Consider the following 25,566-nt stretch of genomic DNA (forward strand, 5'->3'; position numbering starts at 1 on the left):
ACAAACTCATTGAAAATAACCAAAACAATCCAAGGTTTTTATTTAGCACAGTGGCTAAATTAACAAATTACCAGACGCCACCTGATTCAAATATTCCACCAACGTTAAATAGTAATGACTTTATGAATTTCTTCACTGATAAAATAGATAACATTAGAAATACAATAGCGAATGTAGATTCTACAGCGTCTAACACTTCAGTTTCATCCATCGCACCCAAAGATAAACTGCAGTGCTTTACAAATATAGGACAGGAAGAGCTAAATAAACTTATCACTGTATCTAAACCAACAACATGTTTATTAGATCCTGTACCCACTAAATTACTAAAAGAGCTGTTACCTGTAGCCGAAGAACCGCTTCTCAATATCATTAACTCGTCGTTATCTTTAGGTCACGTCCCAAAACCATTCAAGCTGGCGGTTATCAAGCCTCTTATTAAGAAACCAAAACTAGATCCTAGTGTACTGGCAAATTATAGGCCTATTTCAAATCTTCCATTTATGTCTAAAATTTTAGAAAAAGTTGTGTCTGCTCAATTGAGCACCTTCCTGCATAAAAATGATCTGTATGAAGAATTTCAGTCAGGTTTTAGGCCCCACCATAGCACAGAAACTGCACTTGTTAAAATTACAAATGACCTGCTTCTTGCGTCAGATCAAGGCTGCATCTCATTTCTAGTCTTACTTGATCTTAGTGCTGCGTTCGACACCATAGATCATGACATACTCATAGATCGATTACAAAACTATACAGGTATTCAAGGGCAGGCTCTAAGATGGTTTAGATCCTACCTGTCCGATCGCTACCATTTTGTTTACTTAAATGGGGTGTCATCTCATTTATCATCAGTAAAATATGGAGTGCCACAAGGATCCGTCCTAGGTCCCCTTCTATTTTCAAAATACATGTTGCCCCTTGGTAATATTATTAGAAAATACGGAATTAGCTTCCACTGTTATGCTGATGATACTCAGCTATATATTTCAACGAGACCAGATGAAACTTCCCAATTATCTAAGCTAACAGAGTGTGTTAAAAATGTAAAAGATTGGATGACAAATACTTTTCTCCAATTAAATTCGGATAAGACAGAGATATTAATTATTGGACCAAAAAACACCACACAGAATCTTGTAGATTACAATCTGCAACTAGACGGATGTACTGTTACTTCCTCTACAGTCAGAAATCTGGGTGTTATATTGGACAGCAATTTGTCTTTTGAAAATCATATTTCCAATGTTACAAAAACCGCATTCTTCCATCTTAGAAACATTGCCAAGCTACGAAACATGTTATCTGTTTCTGATGCAGAAAAGCTAGTTCATGCTTTCATGACCTCTAGACTGGACTATTGTAATGGACTTCTAGGTGGTTGTCCTGCTTCGTCAATAAACAAGCTACAGGTAGTCCAAAATGCAGCAGCTAGAGTCCTTACCAGGTCAAGAAAATATGATCATATTACCCCAATTTTACAGTCTCTGCACTGGCTACCTATTAAGTTCCGTATCAGTTACAAATTATCATTACTTACCTATAAGGCCCTAAATGGTTTAGCTCCTGCGTACCTAACTAGCCTTCTACCACGCTACAACCCATCACGCACCCTAAGGTCACAAAACGCTGGACTTTTGGTAGTTCCTAGGATAGCAAAGTCCACTAAAGGAGGTAGAGCTTTTTCACATTTGGCTCCCAAACTCTGGAATAGCCTTCCTGATAATGTTCGGTGTTCAGACACACTCTCTCTGTTTAAATCTAGATTAAAAACGCATCTCTTTCGCCAAGCATTCGAATAATGTATTTCTTAAATTGTGAGTGTAGTTGCATCTGCATTTTTATTCTTTAGCTTGGGTTAAACTAATTTTACTTTGTTGGATCAGCAGCTATGCTAATGATGTCTCTATTTTGTTTCTATGTTTTGCCACGGGATTTACATCCCGTGGTAACTAGGATTTACACAAGCTCCAGTCTGGATCCAGAACACCTGAGAAGAGATGATGCTGACCCTCAGAGGACCCCAGATGATGCTAACCTTGAATCAACAAACAGAACTAACAATTATTGCTACATGTGTGACTACATCCTATAATTACTATTAATTAATAATATTGATAGTTCATCATCTAGCTGACTACGTCTTGTATTATTATTATTATTTTTATTTTTCTAAAATCCTGTCAAACGTGCACAAACTACTAGCTACTACTAAATATTGTAGAAACATAATTTTCTGTAAAGTTGCTTTGTAACGATTTGTATTGTAAAAAGCGCTATACAAATAAACTTGAATTGAATTGAATTGAATTAATAAGGATGAGAACTTATTACCTGCTGGAGTATTTGTCCCATCGTCTGTCCTGTATTTATCTGATATAGACATGGATAACTTCAAATTGCTTGTGTGCAATGAGACTGCAAAAGATATAAGCATTCCTCCAGGGACGGTGATGGCAAACATTTTCCATACCGACACTGTTACGGTCGCGCAGGGAGATCAGACCGCTGTCAGGAAGCTGAATCCGAATTTCTTTAACTTTGGCAATTCTCCAATACCGCCTAATTGGGAGGAAAGATTAAGAAAGAAGCTGTCTGAGCGAGGAAACCTGTTTTCTATATCAGAATGGAATGTGGGAAAAGCAAAAGACGTGACTCATACTATCAGGCTGAATGATTGCACGCCTTTCAGGGAGAGGTCTAGGCGTATTGCCCCAGAAGACATCGATGATGTGCGCCGTCATCTGAAGGATTTGCTGGCTGCCGGTATAATAAAGGAATCAAGGAGTCCCTATGCGTCACCCATAGTCATAGCTTGTAAGAAGTGTGGTGCTATTAGAATGTGCATTGATTATAGAACTCTGAATTCCAGAACCGTACCAGATCAATATACAACTCCCAAGATAGAGGACGCTCTGGATTGTTTGTCAGGGAGCAAGTGGTTTTCCGTCTTGGACTTAAGGAGTGGTTACTATCAAATTGAAATGGCTGTTTAAGATAAGGAAAAGATGGCATTCATTTGTCCTCTTGGATTCTACTAATTTGAGCGGATGCCGCAAGGGATATCTGGAGCTCCAGCAATGTTTCAACGACTGATGGAGAGGGCAGTTGGAGATATGCACTTGCTACAAGTTATAGTGTATCTAGATGATCTAATTGTTTTTGGAAGAACGTTAGAGGAGCATGAAGAAAGGTTGATGAAAGTGCTGGATCGATTGGAAGAGTTCGGGCTCAAAGTGTCTGTTGACAAGTGTCAATTTTGCCAGCCGGTTGTCAAGTATGTGGGGCATATTGTGTCTGCAGATGGCGTTACCCCAGACCCGGAAAAGGTGATGGCTGTAAATGAATGGAATGGATAGTATGGCCATTGACGGAACTGACCAAAGGGTATGCACCAGTGAGGAGTAAACAGAAAGTAGTAACTAAAGGTAAATATTACCAAGAGCTAGAACCCTTTGGAAAGTGGTGGACTGAGGAGTGTACAGAAGCCTTCCATACCATTATCCATTGTCTTACTCATACACCAGTACTAGCGTACGCAGATCCATCTAAGCAGTACATATTGCATGTGGACGCCAGCTAACAAGGTCTGGGTGCCGTGTTAAATCAGGAATACCCTGAGGGGTTGAGACCAATTGCATTCGCCAGTACGAAGTTGAGTACAGCTGAGCAACGATATCCCATTCATCAGTTGGAGTTCCTGGCTCTGAAATGGGCTGTCGTTGACAAATTCCATGACTACCTGTATGGAACCAAATTCACAGTAAGGACGGACAACAACCCCCTTACTTATGTTCTATCAAGTGCAAAGCTCAATGCTACTGGACATAGGTGGTTGGCTGCTTTAGCCACTTATGATTTCAGCCTCCAATATAAACCTGGTAGTCAGAATACGGATGCTGATGTACTGTCACGTTATCCTTTGGATACTGGTCGGACCACAGAATGAATAGATATTCCTAGATCGGGAGTAAAAGCTATCTGTACACGTGCTACTAGTACTTACCTGTCTGATGAGTCAAGTGACAGATTGGTAGACCAGCTGGGGGTTGATTCTGAAAGTTTTCCTGATTTGTATGTTTTCCCAATATGCTTGGGTACGAACAATCAACCTCCATTGTCTAACTTGGATTTGAGGTTATTGCAAGAACAAGATCCCGTCATTGGTCCAGTGATCCTAGATGTGGATAAAGGGAAACTTCCCAATGCTTCAAAGAGTTCTAATGTTTTAGAGACATTATTGAGGCAACAGGGTAAGAAGTTGGCCATTCGTCATCAGCTCTTATACGGAGTAACAAAGAACTCTTTTGGGAAAGAGAAAGAGCAGTTAGTCTTGCCGGACAAATACCGAAATGAGGCCTTGAATTCTCTTCACGATGAGTCAGGTCACCTAGGGATTGAGCGAACCACTGAATTGTGTAAAGACAGATTCTATTGGCCGCATATGACTTGGGAAGTGGAGAAATATGTGAAGAATTGTGGAAGATGTATTGCGAGGAAAACTCTGCCACAAAAATCAGCCTACCTGAATCATATTACAAGTAGTAGGCCAATGGACCTTGTTTGCATTGACTTCCTGTCAATTGAACCAGATTCAAAGGGAGTTGCCAATGTTCTTGTAGTGACCGACCACTTTACCCGTTATGCGAAAGCGCATCCTGCAAGAGATCAGAAGGCGTTAACGGTTGCAAATATCTTAGTAGAGAAGTTCTTTGTACATTACGGTTTGCCTGCCAGAATTTATTCTGAACAGGGCCATGATTTTGAGAGCAGACTAATCAAGGAGTTACTTGGAATCCTGGGGATCCGAAAGACAAGAACGTCACCCTGCCATCCTCAAGGAGATCCTCAACCAGAGCGCTTCAATCGCACTCTTCTATCCATGTTGGGTACGCTGGATACTGCCAAGAAAGAAAGGTGGAGCCAGAGTGTGAGTCGTTTATTACATGTATATAACTGTACTAAAAGTGAAGTAACGGGATATTCTCCTTACTATCTCATGTTTGGAAGAGAAGCTCGTCTACCGATAGATGTGCACTTTGGAAATCCTGTAGATGGAAAGAGGGAAGCAAATCATCAAAAGTATGTGGAGAGGATGAAAGAGGACTTAAGACATGCATATAAGTTATCTTTATAAAATGTGCAGAAGACACATCAAAGGAACAAAAGACTCTATGATCAGAGAGTGAAGTTTAGAGTGCTTGAAAAAGGAGATTGTGTGCTGATCAAGAATCTTGCAACGACTGGAAAACAAAAGTTACAAGATCGATCGAACTCCGTACTTTACCTTGTCCTGGAGAAGTTTCAGAATCTGCCTGTGTACAGGGTGAAGCCAAAGGCAGGAACAGGAGGTGTGGGAACTTTGCACCGGGATCACTTGTTGCCAATTGGAGAAGAAGTGAGGATAAACTTACCTGCTGAAAGGGAAGAAGTTCCACGTCACATGGTGACCAGATCCAAAACTGTGAAAAGGACACAGAAAAAAGCAATAAGACATGGAGTGGACCCAGAGAGTTGTAAATGTGTGAACATAACTTCTGACAGTGACGACAGTAGTCATTGTGCATATTACCCAGTTGAACCAACAGTAGACCTTGAAACACTGTCTTTTCCATCTTATGAGACGGAGAAAGTGAAGAGCCCTACTAGGTCTCAAAAGGATCCTGCTCAGGTGGAAGTGACTGGAGGAGATTTTTCACATGATGATGATGTGGAGAGTGTTTCAGCACAGATGCCAGAGAACTTGGGATATTCAGTTTCTGACGAAGAAGTCAATGAATCAGTGAATGTTACAAGAGAAGAAGAACAGGGAAGAGTAGGAAATCGTCCAAAGAGGATGATAAAACCAGTTCAGAAACTAAGTTATGATGCACTTGGGAAATCTACTGAAAGACCCTTAACAATCGTATATAGGGGTATGGTACTGAAAATTCAAGAGTCTTCTAAGGTGAAGAGTGCTTGCAATACATTGTGGTGTCACCCAATGGCCACATGTGAACATTGTGATAATGTACATCCAGACCTGAAGTCTGAAGTTATGCTACAGTTGTAGTTAGGAACCTCATGGGGACATGAGTATTTCAGTAGGGGGAGAGTGTAACCCAGTTAGGGTTATTATGTTGAGTTAATAACAGAATGGGTTAATGATGGGTAAAATAAACAAATTATTATTGAGTAAATAATATCTAATTCATGAGAAGGGTTAATTTGGAATACATAAGATGGGAGTACATCATTTATGCTTATGTACATGTGTTATTTTGTGTTTCAGTTGAGGAACTACATTTTAAAGCACTGTCTCTTTAAGAATTATGGTGATACTTAAAGTTTGAATGTAATGCACTTGCAGAAAATGTGCTTTTGCCTAGCAAGTTAGTATTATTTTTTGCTGATTGGTTGTTGTTTTATTTGTTCCCACCCTCACGTGTGAGAGTGTGATTCTGATTGGACGAAAGGGAAAAAAAGGAGAACAGAGAGGGACGCATGAGAGTGTTGTTCGGATGGTGGAGAAGAAAATGTACATGTAAAAGCTGTATAAGTTGTTGAAACTTACATTTCTTCATATCGGAGAGTTTAAGGACATTCATGAAAGTGTATGCACGTTACTCTGCACGAGTATAAGCCGGTTTTCTTTTGTAGTGTTGAGTTCAGTCGTTAGTGTGAGAATATACGATAGACAATCGGACATTCAGGTACACTGGACTGCATTAACGTTTATTTTGTTTAATCTGACGAGTCTTGCTGGATCGACAAAGACCCAGATAGCATTCTAAATCCCCAAGTGATCAGCTTGTGTGAGAGAGAGAGAGAGAGAGAGAGCGCGTGTTCGAGTGAATTTTATTTGCTCATTAGAATGAAGTGGCCATTTGTTGTTTCACGGCCCCAACGATCTCTAAGCAACGTCCAGGCCTGCAACGGGGAGGGGTTGGGACTTGTGAGATGTGTGTGTGTGCGCGTCTATGTGAGTGGCCACTCAAAAGTTATTAACGGTATTGTTTCAACTATTGCTTGTGAAACGAGTATTTTATAGTGATGTTATTTGTTTATATGAGATATTAAGGAAGTGTTGATCTGTCATAATTGATTATTTGAAGTGATTACATATTTTCTTCAAAGGGAAAAAAAGTTACAAGACAAGTGTATGGTTTAATTTGAAATATATTGAACATTTGACATTTAAACATATATTTACACATTTATTTATTTTGTTTTACTGTGTATAAATAAACCTAAAGGTTAATTTTGTTATACTTACCCATTTATGTTGATTGAAGTCATTATACAGTGACATTTCTTAGCTGACATAGGGGAGGATAGCATTAGTGCATAGTCGAGAGACACTTTAAGAACCCGGTGCGCTGCTCTGGTCATAATCAGAGCATATTGGGCGCTACACTATTTTAGATAAAGGTTGTGATACAGACGGTAGAATAACATATAAAAACAATAGTGGAGAATAGGAATATTGTATTTATTTCAGTTTATGCCCCTTGTACTCCTGAACCTACTTTTTTCTCTGTTTTGTCTTCCTATCTTTTAAAATTTTCAGATTTTGAAATTGTATTAGGTGCAGACACAAATTCTGTAATGTCGCATATCCTAGATAGATCTGGACAAAAGGAATCACACTCTCAAGCCTTGTGTTCTGACAAACTTAGGCAATGTGTAACCTCATCTTCATTGGTGGATAGTTTGCTTTTACTAAATCCTTCTGCTAAGTCTTTCACTTTCTTTTCTGCTACTCATAAATCCTATTCGCGAATTGACTACATTTTCATTTCTACTTCTTTATCTTCAGCTGTTTGTGATGCCGCTATCTTTTTCCTTATCTTTGTTGGATCATGATGGAAATTTGTGCAGATTATCTTTGATCCCTCGATTGTCTCGTGCGACTAGATTGCGATTTAACCCTAAATTGTTACAAGAAAACTTTTGTAGTCAATTCAGAAATAATTTTGCAGAGTTTATTGAAATTAACCAAGGCTCAGTGGATGATCCGCGAACACTTTGGAATGCAGTTAAAGGATTTATAAGGAATAATTCAATTGCCTCATTGCTTCATAAAAACCGACATAAAAAGATAGTTGAACTGGAATCACAGCTCCAGAATCTGACTAGAGTCAATCAACGTTGTTTCTCAGACAATACACTCAGCAAAATTATGGCGGTTAGGTCCGAGCTTAATTCATTACTGAGATCCAGGGCAGGATTCCTGATTCAAAGATGCAGGCAGAATTATTATTTTCAAGGAAGTAGACCAAGCCACCTTTTAGCTTTAAGAATACGCAATAGTGAAAAGTTTGCTAATATTTCAGCAGTGAAATCCCAATCCGGGCTCATTGTGACAGACCCAAAAGACATTAATATTTATTTTCATTCTTTTTACTCTAACCTCTATACTTCTTCTGCTGTTGATGACCCTGACTCTTTTGCATTTTTCTGTCCAACCTTGAATTACCTAGGCTGTCAGATTCGGATTCTGATTACCTGGCTGAACCGATTACCCTTCAAGAGCTGGAGTAAGCAATTTGATCTATGAACAAAGGCAAATCCCCAGGTTTAGATGGTATTCCTGTCAAATTATATACTACTTTTTGGTTGAATTTAGGCCCCCTCATGTTAGATATGATAAATGTTTCAGTTACTCAAGGTTCATTTCACCCATCTATTAATATAGCTGTTGTAGCCGCACTGGGTCGTACATTAAAATTAACTCAAATGAGATATACAGGGAATTTTAATAATTAATCAGGAATATGATTAATATATATATATATATATATATACAACCCGAATTCCGGAAAAGTTGGGAGGTTTTTTAAATTTTAATAAAATGAAAACTAAAAGACTTTCAAATCACATGAGCCAATATTTTATTCACAATAGAACATAGATAACATAGCAAATGTTTAAACTGAGAAAGTTTACAATTTTATGCACAAAATGAGCTCATTTCAATTTTGATTTCTGCTACAGGTCTCAAAATAGTTGGGACGGGGCATGTTTACCATGGTGTAGCATCTCCTTTTCTTTTCAAAACAGTTTGAAGAGGTCTGGGCATTGAGGCTATGAGTTGCTGGAGTTTTGCTGTTGGAATTTGGTCCCATTCTTGCCTTATATAGATTTCCAGCTGCTGAAGAGTTCGTGGTCATCTTTGACGTATTTTTCGTTTAATGATGCGCCAAATGTTCTCTATAGGTGAAAGATCTGGACTGCAGGCAGGCCAGGTTAGCACCCGGACTCTTCTACGACGAAGCCATGCTGTTGTTATAGCTGCAGTATGTGGTTTTGCATTGTCCTGCTGAAATAAACAAGGCCTTCCCTGAAATAGACGTTGTTTGGAGGGAAGCATATGTTGCTCTAAAACCTTTATATACCTTTCAGCATTCACAGAGCCTTCCAAAACATGCAAGCTGCCCATACCGTATGCACTTATGCACCCCCATACCATCAGAGATGCTGGCTTTTGAACTGAACGCTGATAACATGCTGGAAGGTCTCCCTCCTCTTTAGCCCGGAGGACACGGCGTCCGTGATTTCCAACAAGAATGTCAAATTTGGACTCGTCTGACCATAAAACACTATTCCACTTTGAAATAGTCCATTTTAAATGAGCCTTGGCCCACAGGACACGACGGCGCTTCTGGACCATGTTCACATATGGCTTCCTTTTTGCATGATAGAGCTTTAGTTGGCATCTGCTGATGGCACGACGGATTGTGTTTACCGACAGTGGTTTCTGAAAGTATTCCTGGGCCCATTTAGTAATGTCATTGACACAATCATGCCGATGAGTGATGCAGTGTCGTCTGAGAGCCCGAAGACCACGGGCATCCAATAAAGGTCTCCGGCCTTGTCCCTTACGCACAGAGATTTCTCCAGTTTCTCTGAATCTTTTGATGATGTTATGCACTGTAGATGATGAGATTTGCAAAGCCTTTGCAATTTGACGTTGAGGAACATTGTTTTTAAAGTTTTCCACAATTTTTTTATGCAGTCTTTCACAGATTGGAGAGCCTCTGCCCATCTTTACTTCTGAGAGACTCTGCTTCTCTAAGACAAAGCTTTTATAGCTAATCATGTTACAGACCTGATATCAATTAACTTAATTAATCACTAGATGTTCTCCCAGCTGAATCTTTTCAAAACTGCTTGCTTTTTTAGCCATTTGTTGCCCCCGTGCCAACTTTTTTGAGACCTGTAGCAGGCATTAAATTTTAAATGAGCTAATTAAGTGGATAAAAGTGTAAAATTTCTCAGTTTAAACATTTGCTACGTTATCTATGTTCTATTGTGAATAAAATATTGGCTCATGTGATTTGAAATTCCTTTAGTTTTCATTTTATTAAAATTTAAAAAACGTCCCAACTTTTCCGGAATTCGGGTTGTATATATATGACAGTTACATTAAAATTATTGAAGATGAAAAATAGGTAAATTGTATATATCAATAACTCATTACAAGGCACTGTAATTTACTCATATAAATATGTAAGGGAAACAGGTCAATTTAGCTCAAAGGGAATCATTTAAGATTTTAAAGGGAATTTGAACAGAATCACTGTTTCACGGCTGATCACTGAGACGCCCTGCGATTCACTGAATGAGCCGTTTAACATCAAATCTGCTCTGGATATTAATATCCAAACTATAGTGAAAACACTATCAATTAGCACAGTAACAAGATCGGTAGTTTAAGACATTAACTTGTAAGCACAAAACACAAGATACTTCTATTTTCAATATGAATAAGGCTTTATTAGATAAATCTAAGACATATAAACTAATCTAACACGTAAACGCACACACTCACACATTCACACAAGTTGCAGGAAGATTGAAAGTTAGGGAAAGATGAGTTTAAGAGAATGGAAATATGGAATCCCAAGTTTACAGCAATACGTTAAATTGCATAGACATGAACAGCCATCAATCACTTAATTAACCCTCGCATTGAGTTCCTCAATGAGGTTAAAATTATATTAGATACACCAGCACAAATGTCTGAAGGTACATTGCCTGTGTAAAGTTGTCGCTGATTGGCTGGAAGTTCAGTAGTCGCTGAAGTGACGTCTTGGGAAGGCCGTGGTTGGACGTTGGCTGAAGATGGAGTTGTGTGGGCTGGTTGAAGTTGAACGGGCACCCGAGGTCAGGCGTCGGAGACTCGACGTTACAAAACTTAACTCAGAACACGAAACTCTCAAACGGAAAAGAAAAGAAGTAAAGTTTGACGAGACTAGGTGGTGTTCCTTCTCATCGTGGCTAAGTAGCAGCAGGCGTGCAAGCTAAAGCACGCTGGAACCGCGCTCAAAGAACAGTGATGACAAACAGCATGGCTAAAAGCTAAAGCTAAGAAGCAAAGCTAAAAGCTGGCATGACTGATAGCAAAATCAAGGCTAGAACTAAAAGCAGGCATGACTAGTAGCAGAAGCAAAGCTAGACACTAAAAGCTGGCATGACTAGTAGCAGAAGCAAAGCTAACAACTAAAAGCAAGATTTTATGGTGTCCTGGGTATTTAAACTGGCCTGTTGGCCACACCTCAAAAGTTGTCTTGACCAATCAGATATAGTCTTGGCTCGGGAGTATCATAAATCATATGTTTATCTTACTAATCATGTGGTCCGAATTTTCCCGCTCTTGCAGGGTATAATTTTGGACATGATTCCTATAACATATTTATGATACATTTGAGAAATATTTGATTGTCAGGACTATTTCAAGCAAGCAGTTTCCATCACAAACATACCAAACATGATTATGAATCCTTAAGTTATCCCATAGTTATTAAAATACATACACAATAAGTGATTATAACATGATAGTCAAATGTGTGGGTTACATATAAATGAATATGGAGTTAAGCGATGGACTGATTCATTTATAAGTCTTTTTGAGTTCATTCTGGTCCATATATATGTACAAAAGACAGTTTATTTGCCATTCTCTTGACAAAGACTTCTGTGGAGACCAGAGGTTCAAAGCCCCCTTCCCCCTTAGGAATTTCAGGTTGTGTCTGCTAGGTGTTGATGGTGCAAAGATCTTGTGTAGTACTCTCATGGGTTTACACGATGTCCTGGCGTTGCTTATCAATTACGAACAACACATTTGACAAATCTCTTCTTCAAATTGAAATTGTCAATAATTGTTCTGGTGGTGTTAATGTTGAAAGCTGTTCTGTGAAAGCTTTGGTTGGTTGGTTATCTTGCTTGGGACTTGTGGCACAGAATGTTTTATGTCTTCCTGTTGCCTTACTGAGGAATTCAGCTCGTGTTTCAAACACAGCCCTGATCGACTCTTTAATTTGTCTGGTTCGAGTCATTTCTGCTACATCAATGATAGTGATATCTCTTACTGTGAATTACTGCAAATCAAACAGTGGTTTGTCCAGCAAACGGCCGTAAGATTAACTTATCAACTTTCAATAAGGTTATCACTTCTTATAATTCCAGGAAAAATAGTTTCTGGCCATGAAACTATTTTCCTGTCCTTATGAAATTTTGGTTACTGAAAAGTAACGAGCTTTGTAGCTAAGATCAAACATTTCATTGACTCGTGATGCGAGCATTTTAGACAGAAGCAATCATGAATATATATTGGATTTTAATAATTGAACTAATAATACATCAATCTACAAATCACACAGAGTAAATATGCGTATGACAATACAAACAGTGAAACAAAACAAGATATAACGGATATATATGAGAGAGAGAGAGAATGAGAGAGAGAGGATGAGAGAGAATAGGTGCGATCACAGAATAATCGCACAGTATGGCAAAATCACAGACAGTAACCTTTTGAAAGACAACAAGGAATCAGATCGACAACTTTTAAGCAGCATGTAAATCTCCATAGAAAATCAATACTTGCAACAAGCGTGCGTGCGTAGTTCTTTGTAGCTGGGCGTGTTCTCTCGTGTCTTCCTGGGGCGAGCAGTCGCGCGAGGTTTCAAAAGTTTCACCGAACAAAATGATTCAGAGTTCTTCTCCCACGTGTAGGGAGAGGCGAATATGAGAATAAACCTATAAAGGAAAAAAAAAGAAAAACGGAGATGAAAGCTCCCTTAAGGAGCCATGAGAACAGGCTGTTCTCTCAGCCGCCATGCTGAGATCAACTACCCGACGAAGTGCGGAGAAGAGAAGAGAGAGAAAAAAAGCAAGAGAACTTCCTGGGTCAGTTCTTCTTATGGCTTGACTGGTTCACACCTCTGTTTGCGTGAACAACCAATGAACGTCCGCGATCTGAAGCGGGAAAAAGGTTCCTTTGTCTCTGGGGAAACACCCACTCGCGTGAGTTATTGCGTTTATCAGAATTCTGCAGTTATATTCTGGCAAGTTGGTAATTCCAGATAAATATATTTTACATTAATTTCCTTTATATACGTGGGTCCATCAAAGCATGATGGTTAAACAGATACCAAGAATTCAGATATAATTGATAGGAACATGAAGTTACATACATATGCAGAATTACACACATTTAAAGTTTGATTAACACACGATAAAATTGCAGATACTCCAATTTGATATGGGAAGACATCTAATGCACAAAAAGGCAACACAGTCAATATATTTATAATACGTTTTAAAAAGGAACTTTTCTCTTTTTTAACAAGAATTCCAGTGAGCTGGCTTTCCTGTTCTGTTTCCAAGTAGGGTTATAAAGTTTATGATCTGGTCAGGGGTAGGGTTACATAATCATGACTCTTATTTGAGAACACTAAATTAGGAGAAACATTTCCAAGTTATAAATCAGAAAATCATAACCATCGCATAACTGGTTAACCCTGTTAACCCAGCACAAACCTATCAAAATACATCTTATTAAGGACTTACATAGAGAGCATAAAGAGAGGTTTGTGTGTGTGTGCTTATGTGTGTGTGTTGTGGAATGTGTTTCATTTCTCCTTTGAGGCTGCTCACGTGACTGTGTAATTTGCCGTCGTGCCGTGAGGGGGTCATAAAGTAATTTAGATCCCGCCATGTTGGCGCCAGGCCAGTCATCTAGCTTAGAGAGAGTTTGGTTTAATATGCCTGAATTCAAAAGCTAAAGCTATGGGTTTGTATTGTTTTAGATTCAACGAACTGTGATTCATTAGTTCAGAACCAATGAGTCAATGAACTGCTCATCCATTACATCCCCCCTTTCCGTCGGATGAAGTCCCTGTGTGGACATCATCGGACGGCAATCATCACGATGGGCAGATGACAGGTGCATCATGATGGTCGTGTAGCAGGTGGATCATGATGGCAGGTGGTTCCTGGAGCTGAAGATTCAGCTTGATGAGGTTCTGTGTGGTCTTTGACTTGGCACCCACTTTCCGGGGATTCCATCGGAGACCTCCAGCCATGGTTGTCTTGAGTTTGGCTGTAGAGGTTTGCATCTCGTTGAGTCTCCTGTATAGGATGAAGGCCAAGGGTCAGGGTGTGACCGATGACAGTGGAGATGCACAGTGCAATGTCGGCAGCGGTCCAGGCTCGGACCGCAGATGACGGATTCAGAGCAGGCTGTCGAGACAGTGCTTGGAGGTCTGTGTCGACGGGAGCATTGTCAATGTGTCGGGTGGCACCTTTCGGTAATTGAATCCACATGCTCTGGTCAAGCAGGTTGACACGGGTGGCGGTGTCATGCTGGTCGTAGGTCTGTGTAGCTGTACCAACAGGAGTGTTGACGAGCCATCTGTCACCTACAATCTCTGCTTGCATTTCTGTGACTTGTGTACGAGGCTTGGCTTCGGCAGGGCAGCGTGTATCGCTGACCGGGGCTTGCAACCCGCAGATTCCTTCAGCGTTGTCTCTGAGGAAGGGGTGGCTAAGGCAGAGATAATGAATGTCTTTGGTCAAAGTACACATGTGCAGGTTTGGGGCCAGGTACAGCTGAGTGTCGATGTCGTGGTAGGCCACCACATCCGGAATGTGTGTCTTGGTGTGGGTGTTGCTTTTTCACAACCTGACATTGACAATGTCTCTAAGCCTGTAGACTTGGCTTGACTCGCTGATGGGTTGGTTCAGGAGCACATCCACTTCCCTCTGTTTGGGATTGATGTGTGTTAGGATGGCGCTATCCAGAGAATAGGCCAGGTGTATTTGTAGCAGGTCAGCTGGCGTGGTGATGGCGTAAGCCAGCACAGTTAGCACAAGGCTTAAGGGTATCATGTACGATGGGGTTCTACCCGTGGTAAGGCTGTTATTGGAGGAGCTAACCTCCCACAGCATGTCTTTCGTTAATGCTGTAAACAGCTGAGTCTGGGCAAAGTCATTCTGGAAGAGAGTAAACAACGATTTCATGGAGTTCACGGCCTGGTTCGCTGCATTGACACTGGACATACCAATGTTAAACAGAGTTCTGGCGGCAGCGGCGGCTCTGAGCAAAGCTACTGGGAACTGTTTGGAGCGGTAGTTGTGTCCACCTAACTCCACTTGTCTAACAGTCACTTTCTCACATTGGCTGAACACGTGTTTGACATTGGCCTCAGTGTGAGTGAAGGAGTCCTCTGTCCATCGGGCACCTGTCCAGCTGTATTGGGATACGGAGCTGGAGTAGTGTGCTCTGTAGTCGGTGATCAGGAGTCTCAGTTGTTCTCTCGGTGGCAGCTGTCCTCTGGTTGGCTGACAGTACAGCATGGCGAACCACAGCAGCATCCTGGTACAGACAACAGGGAGAGAGAGAGAGAGAAAGGGGAGGAAGAAACAAGCGAGGGTTGTCTTCGGTTGTACAGGGCAGTCTCTTTACTTCGTGGGCGGCGACTGGGTTTAGCTCGCCTTGGCCCATGTTTTGCCACATCTTGCTGCTGGCATGATGCTTGCTTCAGTGTCTCGTCAGTGGCTCTGGTGCTGCGTTGTGCAGCACATGATGCGTCATGGGAATACATTGTCATTTTCCCCCTTTTGCTCTGAGGCATTACAAGCCCTGGCATTGTGATGTCAGATGGTGCACAACCCACAATGTTGTTCTGTGCACGCAGCATGTGCTTTGTATCATGCAGTGGTCTGAGGCATTGCTTGTCTGTGAGTGTAGAAAGCATGCAAGGGTGGGTGGAGGGGTTTGAGAGGTGGTTAAGCAGAGTCTTTATGGAGGTGTCAGAAGCCCGCATGTCCGCTATGTTGGTTTTTGTAAACAGCGTAGCCAGCGTAAGCGGCTCTGAGGTGGGCAGTTTAGCTAGTAAAGTTCTTATGCTGTGTTTAATCACTTTAACCTTGAAAGTGGGTGGGTTGGGAGTGACCACAGCCTGTTGTTTAGTGCGCCAGTTTTGGCGAGGGTGTCAGTTTGATCTTTTAAGTCATTGTCTAGACCTGGTAGCTTCGAGTGTCCTTTTACCTTCGTCCAGTACACAGTCACATTGTGTGTTTTTGTGATGTTATCACATTGCTGGAACAGGTGTTGGTGTTTGACTGGGTTGTTGTTTGCAGTTTTGAAACCATCCTGTTTCCTGTTTGGAAGATGGCACAAGAAACTGAGTCTAGCATAGTTAGAGTCTGTACAGGCTTTGTTTAAACAGATGTTGAATTCAGCTGGTGAGTTGGCGTAGTCGAACGGATACCTGTTGAAGGTGAACTGTCGGTTGTTGAATCGAACAGCGACCCCTTTGGTGTAAGCTGGTACCACCATTCCCTGTTCGTTGTCTAAGGTGCAGAGGAGCGAACTTGAGCCTTGGTTTGCTGTTGAGGCTGTGTACCCATGGCTGGCTGCTGGGGTTCCCGTGAGCTCTGTGACCTGGCAGTCTGGCTCTGTGGGAGTTCCCGTGACCTCTGTGACCTGGCAGTCTGGCTCTGTGGGAGTTCCCGTGACCTCTGTGACCTGACAGTCTGGCTCTGGCAACCTGTGTGGCTGGAAGGGAAGAGGTTCTCGCACTTGAGCCCAGAATTTTTGCTGTTTGAAGTTCAGTAAAGGGTCAAAGTGGTCTAGCAGGTCTTTGCCGATGAGGAGTGGGTAAGTGTCCATTGGTGAAATGTACACGGGATGGATTAGACTCATAGGACCAATCGTCAGGTGAATGGAAGCTACCTGGTCAAAAAATGGCTGTATGTCTGTACATTCAGTTCACAAGTTTGAGGTGTAAGAGTTCGATCTTGTCTCTTAGCTCCACATTGGAGTATTTTGAAAAGGTAAGATGAGATCACCATAAGGTCTGATCCTGTGTCGATCAGGTCTTCCATGCTCACTCCTTTTCGGCCCACCCCTTTTTCGACAAGGTTACCCAGGAATGTTGGCATCGGGGCAGGTGTGACAATCGATGGGTGGTTAGGACCGGTCTTGTGATGCTTGCTGCGAAGGCAGGTAGTCCAAACAGCATTTTCTGGTACCTTGGGATTGTGGTACCTGGTGTGAGGAGCTGTGCTGTCTCGTTCAGGGTGTGCAGCTGTCAGCTGTGGAGCTTGGGTGATGCTGTCACCTTGTGATGTGACAGTTAGCTCTGTGGTCTGTGGATGACGAGCATTGTTCGGGGTGCTTGGCTCAGTTAAATGAGCTCACCAGGGTCGTGTCGAGAGTGGTTCCACTGCTGGCTGTCGGGGCTTTGTGTCCTGGATGGTGGGGATCGGCTCTTTTTGGGTCGCCGGTCCCAGAATCTTTTAGAGCGCTCGCTCTGGTGCTTTGGATGAGTACCACCACGATTGTGATGCCCTCTGCTGGCTTGGAACGGTCTTGACTCTCTGTAAAAAGGTCTGTGACTGTGGCGTTGTGGGGCGCCCTCTAGGGTTAACTCCGAGCAGTGCTCAGAGACAGAGTAGATTGTGAGGTTTTTCACAGTCTTTTCAGAAATAGTCTTTTGCTTGGTGTAAGCTTTAGGGGTTAAGTCCCGTAACTCTTGTGTAGACATGATACGAGGACACGCTGGAACTCTGAGATGAAAACTCCAACTGGCATCTAGGTTTCGGAGGAACAGAGTTTTAAAGTTGACATCCTGTTCCATACCTGGTTCGTTGCATGCTCCGAAGTAGGCTTTTCGTAGTTGACTGTAGAAAGTCTGTGGGTTTTCAAGTCGGCCCTGTTTGAGGTCCATAGCTTTAAGGATCCCATGGTCTGAGTCTGGATCAGAGAAGTCAGGAATCAAAGCTTTTCACAGTGGCTGGTAGTCCGCTTTGACAGTCTCTGGTTAATGATCCAGAAAACTATTCACATCACGGCAGGACGTGATTCTTAACAGGTGCAATTTGTCCAAAGCTGTCACGTTGGTGACAGTTTGCAAGTGAAAGTTATTGTCTTGTAAATAAGCGTGAAATTCATGACCTCCTGCAGGATCTGGATTGAACGTAGGGATGCTTCTGGCTAGCTTGTCAAGTTCTCGGTGAGCCGTGCAGGGTTTAGTGGCATGCGTTCTCTGGAAGGGGTCTCCCCCCTCTGCTGTTGACGGGTGTTCTTGTAAGCTGGCTGGTGATGTCTTGAGCCGTGGGCTTACACCCCCCTTTCCAGCTCTGGGTTCTTGGCTGAAAGGGTTGTAGTGGCGGGCTGGGAGAAACTCTGTGGTGTGCGTTTCTCCGATCCAGCCACTCTGCAATCTGTAAGAATGTTTCAGTTCTGCGTGAACAGTGTCAAGTTCATCTTGGAGCTCGTCTCTCTGCAGAGTAAGCTTGTTGATTTTAGCTCGAGCCGCTTGCAAGTGTTTTTCGCAGGCCCTGGCTTTAGCGTCTCTTTATTTAAGTTCAGTATCTGCTCTTTTTAGGAGAGCATCACCTTGCTGGAGTTTTGTTGAGTTCTTTTTGGGCTTCTCTCTCCAGCTGTTCTCTTTGGTCTGTGTCGAGGCGAAGATCCTGCAGGGCATTGTGAAGTCTTTCTACTTCTTTCTGTAGCTCTGGATCTGTGGCGTCCTCTTTCTCGCGCTGGTTCTGGGTCTCGAAGAGGAGCTGATCAAGGCGACTCTGGGTTCGGGCCTGGTCCTTCCAGGCCTCCTCCGTTTGAAGCTTATGGGGTGCCCTGGAACTCTCAACTGCCTATTCACCCTTTGCTCTGAGGAATCTCCCTCCTCTGCTTCAGTCATCTATCTTTTTCTTCTTGAGCATTGTTACAAACCTTTATCTATTACAACTGTTTGGTCTAAGGATCTTAATGAGGATGTGCATGTTTTATTTTCGGATCAGATATGGGGAATGTTTAAACTGTCTTTTAAAAACCCATACCACCAAATGATTCATTGGAAACTGCTGCATAGGTTTTACTTGACCCCAATGAAACGTTATCATATGAATCGGTCTTCTTCTCCTAATTGTATTCTCTGTTCGCAAGGATCTTTAGGCACATATTTGCATTTTTTTGGGGAGTGCCCCTCTCTCTTTTTTGGATTCAGCTCTCACAGGACCTTTCTTATTTGTTGGGTACTGAGATATGTTTGTCTGCACGCCATTTTTGCATGAATGACTTCTGGGACCTCACCTTGTCCGCCCAACAAAGATGTTTACTGTTAGCTGCTCTCACTGAAGCAAAAATGTTGCTGGTAGTGATGTGTCATTCGTGAACGAATCGTTCTTTTTGAACGAATCTTTTAGGTGAACGAATCGTTCTCGTTCACGCAATCCACTGACTCATATTTCTCGTTCACTGAAGTTCCTTCCTCCACAGCAGTGCGGCGCTATTAGCAGTGCATGTGCAGCTCGGTGAACCGGGTAACTGAACTATTTCATCCAGTCAAAGAATTACTCAACCTCGAGCCAATAGCCTTCGAGTATGAGATGTGACAGAGCATGTGATTTGTTGAATGTAGTGAACGAATAGGCCCTTCACTGAACCAGTTTCACATGAGTCTGAACGAGATCTAGAAATCTTATCGTACGTGAATGAAATGACTGAACTGGTACCCATGTCGTTCGTGAATGAGTTGAATGATTTAGTACACCTTGTTCGTGAATGAAATGACTGAACTGGCACACATGTCATTCGTGAACGAGTTGAATGAGCTGATACATCTCGTTCGCGAATGAAATTAACTGGTACATAGCTTATCTCATTCGTGAACGAAATGAATGAGAGTAAACTGGCTTAGTCTGCCTTTTAGCATGTCAATCTCGCAAAATGCAAAGCGCAGTTACAGGTACTGTGCACATACACTTGTTTTGATATTTAGCATACAGAACTCCACGTTTAATCCCAGATTTATGAATGTGAATATAATACAAACTGTCTGACCAAACAATTAAAATGCTAATTAGGCAAGAAAACCTTGTGCTTTGTTCATCTGCACAACTTAATTAGACTTTATATATTGAATGCGATTATGCACACATTTTAATAAAGCCAGATCAGTTTTTGTAACAAGTGAATACGTTCGTTGACTTAAGAGATAACATATAATACTCTTTTTTGCCACCTGCTGGCATATTTAGTGTAATACGAAGAAATGATCACTGAACGAATCAGTGAACGATTCTGAACGAATCATTTTGGTGAACAAACTGAAAATGAACGAATCTCTTGAAAGAATCATAATTTCCACCACTAGTTGCAAGTCAATCGTTGGAATCCTCCTCACACAATGGACTGAAGAACCTGGGCGGTTTATTTGTTTGACATTATCTCAATGGAACTCTCAACTTCTCGTATACATGGATCTAATGTGAAAACTGTTAATTTATGACATTCATCTTTTAATGTTGTTTCATCTTTTCTAAAGTCTTTGTAAATACTATTTTATTGTATTTTATGTATTAATATTACTTAATTTATTTGTATTATTGTTTATTTTACTTTATGTATTTATCATTTTTCTTTTCTACTCTTTAGTCTACAAGGAGGTGGGATGGGTTGGGATGGGTTCTACATTTGCACACACTGTAAAAAAGAATTTGTTGAGTCAACTAAAAATTTTATGTTACCCCGCTGCCTTAAATTTTTTTTGTTATCTTGACAAAAAAAATCTTGTTGAAACAACTTCAAATTAGAGTGGAATTAGTCCAGGTAACAAATTTCTTTAAGTTGACTTGACTATTATTTTCTAGTCCAGTCAACTAAATCATGATTTTTTTTTTTTTTTTCACTTCGATCAATAATCGTAAACAAATGTTACCCCACTGCCTTAAATGTTTAAATAAAGATGACAAAACACTTTTATGTAATTTATTTAATGATAGAGACAACACTTGCATTCACATTTAAATTGAACAAGCAATTTGCTGTCAACACATCAACTGATAATTGATTAAAAAAAATAGCAAAATACAAACACACACGTCTAAAGATCTGAACCGACACTTGAAAGTGTGATGTATAATAAATAACATTGGCATGGGATTGAGAAACAAATAGTTGCATTTCAATTCATCAGATCAAAACCAAAGGATTTTTTTTTTTTTTCATAACTCAATATGAAAATCAGAAGGTTAAACTCTGCATATTAGCCCTGCACAAGTTCACATGCACTCCCCCCACCATAATGCAAGTCATGGTCAAAATGAGAAACCAAGATATATGTATATAATATCACAATTAGTTACAAAAAATTAGTGTACTGTACTTCTGTATAATAAGATATAAATGGAATGAATGCACATGGAAGCACAAAGATCTAAAGTCAGATTCTAACTTTCATAGCACAACATGACCAGACAGAGGTGTTAACATCAGAAGGATCTTGAAAGTTTCCAAACTCTCCACCATCATAATGCTACATACTGAAAATGTGTACAAACTGTTTAAGAAAATGAGAGGTGAAACAACATTTGTTTACATGACAACATGCATATTCCAAGTCATGACATGAAAAACTTTAATGTACATTCTAAAATGTAGTGAAAGGCACAAAAGAGCCTGAAGTTCCTTAAAAAAAGAGCAGTGGGCAGCCATTTATGCTGCGGCGCCCGGGGAGCAGTTGGGGGTTCGGTGGCTTGCTCAAGGACACCTCAGTCATGGTGTTGAGGGTGGAGAGAGCACTGTACATTCACTCCCCCACACCTACAGTTACTGTCGCTGTAGCGAGCACATGGTGGGAGCAGCTGATCTTCACAAGTTTTTGCAGAGCCTCAATGGTGTATTTCATGAGGTAGTGGATGTTCACTGCATACAGACCCATTAGGGGTCCAAATGCCTTGGGGACATGGGAGGTGTCAATAATGACAGGATGTCCAAATGAGACCAATGTTGGTTATTCCTTGGGAAGCACATCACATTGCTGCTCCTCAGTTACAATCAGAATGCCCTCTTCAATTTCTTTCTCAACATCCTTAATGTCACCGGATGGCTGGGAAAACAAAAAATATTACATTATTAATAAATTTATAACAAATTAACACACATTTGTACATACACTAATAATGTTGTGTGTTTTGTTAAAAGCACAGCTATAAATAAATGCAACTTGTAATTCACATTCAAGTGGAAGATATTTTGAAAAATGTAACCAAAAATGAAAGTCAAAAGTAAATGGTGCTCCTCAACTGTTTCGTGTAGAAACATTCAAAATAACTTCCTGTATTAAACTGTTAAAAGCCTGTACAAATTTCTTTGTTATGCTGAATGTGGCGAGTGGGGCGGGGCCGAGAGCTGTGGGAATGGAGCGAGGCCGGTGGAGTGATTGGAAATGAGCTACACCTGCTCGACCCAACGGTCTCGAGTCCCACGGAGGAGATGGAGGGATATAAAAGAGGAGCGACGACAGTGAAGGACGAGAGAGGACCAGGCCTGGATTTTAGTTTGTGTTTTGGATTTGTTTGTGCGCGGCAGTCATCCGTGAGGGGCTGTTGCGCTGTTTTGTCTTTATTTTATTATTAAAGTTTAATTTGATTGTCTGCCGGTTCCCTCCTCCTTCTTCCCGATGATTATGAAGTTTTTATTGTTACACTGAACACAAAGAGTTTTAAATCCCAATGGGAAAATAGGTGGAAAATACACTTCCGGAACCAACTAGGCTAAAGATTATTTTCTTCACTGGTATTCTACATGATTTCTGAATGACATAAAATGTGACAAACCAATTCAACATATATTTTTTTGTTTTCTTAATCCAATTTTAACTTTCTAATCTGTCACATCATTTTTACAATGATCAGAAAATATATTGGTGTAAAGAGGTATACCTTTTAAATAATAGTCTGTTGCACTGCATGTTCAGAGTAAAGCATGACTCCTAAAGGGTTGGTTAACCCAAAAATGCATGCTTTACTCAACCTCATGGCATTGTAGGTGTGTATGACTTTCTTCTTTTAGACAAATCCAATCGGATTATATTAAAAACTATTCTTGCTCTTCCAAGCTTTATAATGGCAATAGGTGGGTGTTTTTTTTCAACGGTCCAAAAGTACCGTATTTTTCAGACTATAAGTCGCACGTAAGTGTAAGTCGCATCAGTCCAAAAATACACCATGACAAGGAAAAAAACGTATACAAGTCGCACTGGACTATAAGTCGCATTTATTTAGAACCAAGAACCAAGAGAAAACATTACCTTCTACAGCCACGAGAGTGCGCCCTCTGGCGGCTGTAGACGGTAATGTTTTCTATTGGTTCATTTCTTTCGGTTCATGTCAAATAAATTTTAATAAGTCGCACCTGACTATAAGTCGCAGGACCAGTCAAACTATAAAAAAAGTGCGACTTATAGTCTGGAAAATAGGGTAGTCAAATAATGTGCATCAATTCATAATAAAAAGTACCTTACACGGCTCTAAGAGGTGAATAAGGGCCTCCTGTAGCGAATCTATGTGTTTTGTAAGAAAATATACATATTTAAAATGTTATTTAAAACATATTTAAACACTTTTCTCTCACTTTCTTGAGAGCCATTCCGGGTTGGATGAAAATAGGACATGGGGTCTTGCATGCACCGGTGATTAGTGACGAACACGGAAGAGAAAAAATAAGTGTTTATAACGTTTTAAATATGGATATTTTTCTTACAAAAAACGCATCGATTTGCTACAGGAAGCCTTTATTCACCTCCCAGAGCCATGTGAGGCACGTTTTATTGATGGATGGATGCATTTTGTTTGACTATTTTTGGACTGCTGAGAAAAAAACACACCTGTCTACTGCCATTAAATAACTTGGAAGAGCCAGGACAGTTTTTAATTCAACTCAGATCAGATTCGTCTGAAAGAAGAAAATCATATACACATAGGATAACTTGAGAATGATTAAAACATGGCCTAATTTTCATTCTAACCATTTAAGCAAAGTTGCTAATGGCCAATATGCTAGCACTGAATATTTTTCAGGATTCAAAACAGTATTCGGCAAAATAATAAAGAATGGCGATATGCATAAACAGGGTTGCTGTTGATTTTATGGAGATAAATTTAACACTTTATAAAGACTTTTTACATACCAATTATAGAAAGATCAAGGAATAAAACTGAAGGGAAAATAATGTCAAATTATGTTTTCCAAATTTTTAAGCTGTTTTCCGATGCAAATATCTACATTTTCGTAAAGGGTTCACCCAAAAGAGAAAAGGAAAGAAAATTGTAATTTACTAAACCTTAAGTTGTTTTAAACCTGAATTAGTTTATTTCTGTTAGTCCCAGTCCCAGATCGTCTAATACAGTACACAACCCCACAACGTGTTACAACCCCAGATCACCCAGATTTCTTCTTCTTCTATTACCTGGACCACATCACTGCAGACTGATGGTGCTCAGTTTGGTCATCCACAAGCGTGATCCCAACAGTCATGTCCTTGATGAGTTCCTGCGCCGAGCCTGTGTGCTTACAAAAACAAAAGGAAGCATTAAAATGTGCCTTACAATTGTAAAGCTGATAGACTCCAATAAATGTACATTTATAAAGTAAATACATTTACTTACAACTTTGTCCAAGCTCTACAATGTGAATGTCATCTCCATTATGTCTGCAAAGCATTTTGATGGATTAAACTGCAAAAGGAATTGCTTCGGTCCATCCACAGGATTGCTGAATTCTGCACTGATCTTCAGTCATTCCAAAATATCATAAACATGAAAAATAAAGAAAAACACGTTAAAACACTGAAAAATAATAAACATAAATATATAAATACATCTTTACAGAGAAAGTCAAATGTATTGACAAGTTTGTTTTAAATACCAAAGAAAACTTTACCATCCAGACGATGCTTTTAAATGACAGAACACAGAATTATAATACAATAAAAAGAAATGTAACACATTTGTGTCGATCGTTATTGTATGGCTATTTATACAAGATATATGCTATTATTATTTTAAACGTATGCAATTTACTTATGACCGTATATTCACCATAGACTGTATAAAAACAGATACCATTATTCACGCAGCAATACACTGAGTTATGGTGAGGCACTTGAATGACTAACGTCACTTCAGAAAACTGAAAGAAGAGTTTGTATACCTTCAGAACTTCATCTGAACCGTAGACTGTAAAAAAACATCAGAACCAAGCTTATGTCAGCGATATATATCAAATGTAACGTTAAGTTACGCGCTCCAGAAGAACTCTGAGGGAAGTGCTCATTCGTTTCCCTTATAACATGCAGAAAAGAGACAGTTCAAGTAGTAGTCTTCTTTTTCCCCTTAATTTTTCATCGATGTATATTCTGACGGATGTCTTTACGCTGTCAGGTTTAGAGCGGTTCCTTTTTTTTTTAAATTCCCGCCGTTCTTAATCCATACAGTGATCCGTTGTGCTCT

General features: G+C 40.5%; 2 long non-coding RNA genes across 2 annotated transcripts in view; one reads left to right on the top strand and one right to left on the bottom strand.

Moving 5' to 3' along the window:
* Positions 1-25,566, top strand: part of LOC132155991 (uncharacterized) — a 118,544-nt gene that overhangs the window by 13,680 nt on the left and 79,298 nt on the right. The window lies entirely within an intron of this gene.
* Positions 21,812-24,813, bottom strand: LOC132155613 (uncharacterized). The gene is made up of 3 exons (XR_009437309.1): positions 24,724-24,813; positions 24,525-24,625; positions 21,812-22,163 (listed from the first exon to the last, which is right to left on the bottom strand). It is a non-coding gene; the product is annotated as an uncharacterized LOC132155613 (long non-coding RNA).

This window comes from Carassius carassius, chromosome 13, assembly GCF_963082965.1.
Source record: "Carassius carassius chromosome 13, fCarCar2.1, whole genome shotgun sequence".
In the NCBI taxonomy this organism is placed as follows: domain Eukaryota; kingdom Metazoa; phylum Chordata; class Actinopteri; order Cypriniformes; family Cyprinidae; genus Carassius; species Carassius carassius.